Source organism: Populus euphratica, unplaced genomic scaffold (assembly GCF_000495115.2).
Source record: "Populus euphratica unplaced genomic scaffold, PopEup_1.0 scaffold150.1, whole genome shotgun sequence".
Classification (NCBI taxonomy): Eukaryota; Viridiplantae; Streptophyta; class Magnoliopsida; order Malpighiales; family Salicaceae; genus Populus; species Populus euphratica.
Genome location: NW_011499998.1, coordinates 556,167 through 561,304, shown reverse-complemented (window position 1 = coordinate 561,304; position 5,138 = coordinate 556,167).

Genomic DNA, 5,138 nt, shown 5'->3' with positions numbered 1-5,138 from the left:
GCTTGATTGATTATGGGAGTGAAACTCTTAGAGAATCAACTCTCTCTTGATTATTGGTGTGAGACTAGTAGCTTCTTCTTTTTTCTTGGCTTAAAATTGATGTTTTTTAATTTTTTTTAACTTAATTAAAAAATATTTTAATATTTTTTAAATAAAAATACTGTAATACTAAATATATTATAAAACTTATTTAAAGGGAAGGATGAGGTTAGTTAAATTTTACATGAACCATATAAAAAATGTTATTAAATTTATTTAATGTTGGTAGGTTAATATAGTGGTTAACTTGGTCTTTGTATTAAAGTGGATTTTATTGACCTAGTTTAACCTCCTAAATCTAGAAAATATATTCTTAATTTAGTCAATTTAATAAAAATTATATTTAATTTTAAAAAAAACAGTATTATTTTAATGATTTTTACAAAAACAATATTAAAATAAAAATATTTTAAATTACTCTTGGTTAAACTAAGTTAACTTATATCTAAGTTATAAAAAAATAATTGAAGCTAACTTTTCTTATCAAAATTATCTTTTATGATTCACGTAATTTTTTTTTACAGCAAATTAATTTTGAATTCTATACCACCCTCGCTCGCTCGTCTCTGGCTGATTCATATACTATCCTTCTATGCCCCAATTCAATCTAAATTCAAAATCAAATATTAGATTTGCCTTTCTCGTTCTACCTTTTGGATGAGCTGCCTACAACAATGACAATTGATGTTTTTTCCTCCTTCGACATCAAATAACAACACTAGAGAAAAAAGAAAACATTTAATTATTGATGATTTGAATAATGCTCGAGTACTTGTTATACGCAGCGAGTATTGTTCATGGAGCTGGAATAACAAGCCATACGAGGGGAACACCTTGCTCTGCAAAAACTTTTGCTCGCTCGCTATTATAGCTAAGGAACAAGGATGGCTAGTATGGATGTGGATGCTCTTAAGGTTTGATGATATATCTGATCTCTGTAGAATTGTAATATTTTAATTTAATCCTCATTTCATTTTTAATATGATATGTATTTGACTTAATAGGTTGATATGATGTTTTATGAATAGACCTAATGGTCTCATTTTTTTTTCGAGTTAGTTCCTAAATCACTTCTGTATATATTTGAGAAATAAAATGCCATTAAGTGTCCTCCTTCCATCATCAATGATGACATTTCATTCCATAATCCCAAGTTTAATGACATTATTAAATTAACAAAAGAAAAAATAAAATGGGATTGGTGTTTCAATATGAATGTACTCGAATTTCGTTAAGGATTCGCATAATAAAATAATTATTTTACCCTCCATAATAAAACCATAGAACTTACTTTGAGGAAAAAAATTATCTCTTTCATGTAATTCTCTTGTTATTACTAGATTGAATGAGACAGCTCAAATCTTTTAATTTTTTATTTTTACAATATAATAATTAAAATATCTTTAAAATTATAATTTAATTAATTTTTTGTTTGGGATATTTTTGGATTTTTTTATTTAAAGGCAAATGACAAAACTTAGATCATCAACATATAAAAAAAATAAAATGTTATTTTAGATGATCATACTAAAATCAAGAAAAGTCGCAAAAATTTAGAAAAAAATATATATGAATATCCAAAGCTTATCTATTAATATAAAATTTACCATTGATTTCCTACACGAATGCAGGTTTTTTATTACTTTCAAAATATGACTTCAAAGGACCTGGAAACTAAATAAATTGTTGAGAAGCTTCTTCTTCGTATTTATTGTAATTGAAATAAATAAATGCGTGTTAGTGGAAAAATTAAATGCGTGTTAGTGGAAGCAATGGCTATATATATATATAATCTAATCCTGATTGAATTATTTATACAATCGAATGGTGAAGCCCAATTCGAATCTTTGACCAGCCGTTTGAATCAATCCATCATTGGTGACAGCTAAATAGAAATACGTGTATAAAATATATTTAGATTTAATATATAAAACATATATTGAAAGAATTTGTACCTACTCTTGATTTCCGCAGACAAGTGAATAACAATAATAAATTTTATTGTTGGTTTCTTAACAATTAATAAATATTAGAATTTAAAAAATAAAAATATATATGCTTATTGCTCATAGTTAGTTTATTATTTCTATTTATTTTATATTTTATTAAATTTTATTAAATTTTAAGAGTACTAACTAAAATTATGGATAAGAAGTAAAATAAATTTTTATTATAAAAAGTAAACTCACAACATCCATTTTAGAATTATATATATATAAAAGTTGATGTTTCATGATCAAACACGTATGATACTCGGACTCAAGTGTTATCAAGTATGTTATCGCAATTTAAAATTGATTTATTTCATAACATTAATTAATAGTCACAGTATAGCTATTTTAATCATTAGTAAAGATAAAGTTAATGAACATAATATTATGAAAAATTAAATCTCAAACTCAAGTCAAAGTTATCTCATAAAAAAACTACCTTACCATATAAGTATTTCATTGAGATACATATTAATGAAGAGCGCAAAGAATGTGAAAAATATAATATATTCTTCTATACACACAAATAAAAGTTCTATACAAATATTATATTGATAAATTCTAACATGTATATTATTCTAACTGGTAACAGCTGTAAACTTTTAAATCACAGAATCATATCTTTCTTAATTTAGGTTCCAATCAGTCCTCTGTTGCTGCATTCATTAAGGACTGTGATTATTGAAATTCTTGCTGTTGTCTTCATGGGGGGATCAGATTCCTGATCCTCGTAGGATTACTTGCTGTAATCTTTTAGGTGGATCAGATTTCTAATCTTCATCTTTAAATTCAGTAACCATTATTTAATATATATATATATATATAGTCTTTTTTTTCTTTCTTTTTTTCCTAAACAAGATGTAATAAACTCACATGATGTAATAAATTGCCAGCCGCGAAGCAAATGTTTTTATATTAAAGGATGCTTCTCTGTATAATCTATTTCTACAGATATAAATTATCTGCATGCGGGCCCATTTCGAAATTGAATCAAATGGGCCCTTTTGATGCAGCAAACAAAGTCCAAGCGTGCATTTGCCTGGGCTTGTGCGCCTAACATTATTATTATTTATTTTAAGGGTGGATGGTGTAATTGTCTTTAATAATACAGTCGACTCTTCGATGTGTCTGCCAGACTGCCAGTTCATATTTCCATAATTTCTGGTGACCAAAAAGTGAGGGTCCGAGTTTTTGGAATCCTCAGCCCTTTATTAACTTGTGTTTCACATGTTAACACCTAGAGAGTGTCCGAGGGATCTTTTTATTTTATTTTATTTTATTATATTTTAACCTATATTACATTTGTATAAATTGACACTTCAAATACCGCACTGAAGTTTTTTGTGCTTTTGAACCATGAGCTCTGTTTTTTTTTCCTTTGTCTTTGTTCTTCCAATTTAATTTTTTTAATTAATTAAAAACATTTAAAAATACCTAAAAAATACTAATTTGATAATTTTTTAGGAAGAAAACAGTTTAAAAGGGAATTTAAAAAACATATTGTTACAAAAAAACAAATACTAAAAAACTGTTCATCGTTAATGATTTGCCTGAGGCCTACACGTCTACGTCCCTATTGCAATTATAATATCATAGATTTTATCACAACTTTTGTTCTTTTCCTAATAAGAATCCTAAATATCTACTATTCTTGCTGCCTTAACATGTTACATCAATAATGGAAATGAAGCACAGAAGACGATGACAAAAGCTAATGGTTGAAGTCACCAAATAAATATCCTTCGACGTTGATTGAAATCTACAGTAATGCAGTCAGGTTAACGAATAATAAATTTTTAAAATATTAAAAAAATAAAAAAATATATTAAGGATTCTGAGTTTAATAGCAGAACCAAACTCAATACCATTAAATTTAATAATCAAATTATATTTGAAATAGTCTTGATTCTAGCTGCAAAATCAAATTTAATAATAAAACCTAACTTTTTTAATTTACGCTGGATAACACAACCCAACTTTAGATCCAACTAGATATTTTTTTATTGATAACAATACCCAAATAGATTGGACCCTGTTGAAAAGTTGAGACTAATACTATTGCATCATACTAATAACTGAATCTAATATTATTGGATCTTGTTAAGCAATAAGATCCAAAACATTGGGATTTGTAATTAAATTAGATTTAATATTTTAAAAAATAACATTGAAAATATCTTAAAATATTTTTTTTAATATTTTAAAAAATAACATTGAAAATATCTTAAAATATTTTTTTTAATATTTTAAAAAATAACATTGAAAATATCTTAAAATATTTTTTTTAATATTTTAAAAAATAACATTGAAAATATCTTAAAATATTTTTTTTAATATTTTAAAAAATAACATTGAAAATATCTTAAAATATTTTCTAAAAAATATATATTTAGATAATATTTTTTATTTTATAAAATCTATTTTTCATATCATTACATTAAAATATCAAAAAATATTAATTTGAATTAAAGAAAAAAATAAAATATTTTTTAAAAAAATTAAAATTATTTTTGAAACACAAAAACAAACATGCTTTAATAAGAAAATTTAACCCAACCTCAAATAAAAAAACATTATCATTACCTAATTTTTGTATAATATAAAAAAAGTCTCTTCAATTTATTTTTTCTTTACCATATGGAAAAAAATTAAATAAGAGAAAAATATCTAAAGATGCAAAAAAAAATTGAAAATATTTGTTGGCTAGCTAGACTCAAAAGTGTTGGATCTGGTTGCAACGCTAGATCCAATATTGTTTGGTTTGGCTGCCCAATTATACCCAACATCGATGGGTTTGGTTGAAAGATAAACCTAATAGCGGTGGGTTTGAATCCCAAACCAGACCCATCAACACCTTTTGACTTATAAATAAAAAAAAAAACACCATGCCCCTTGGTGCTATAGAGTTGCAATAATGCAAACACTTTATGTCTAAAGTGTGGTCCACAGTGCAATAAGTCTATATCCACAATACTATTTTTAAAAATAGTTTTTTAAAAAATATATTAAGATAATATTTTTTATTTTTAAAAATTTATTTTTTTATATTATCACATCAAAATAATATAAAAATTAAAAAAATATTAATTTGAAGTAAGAAAAGAATAA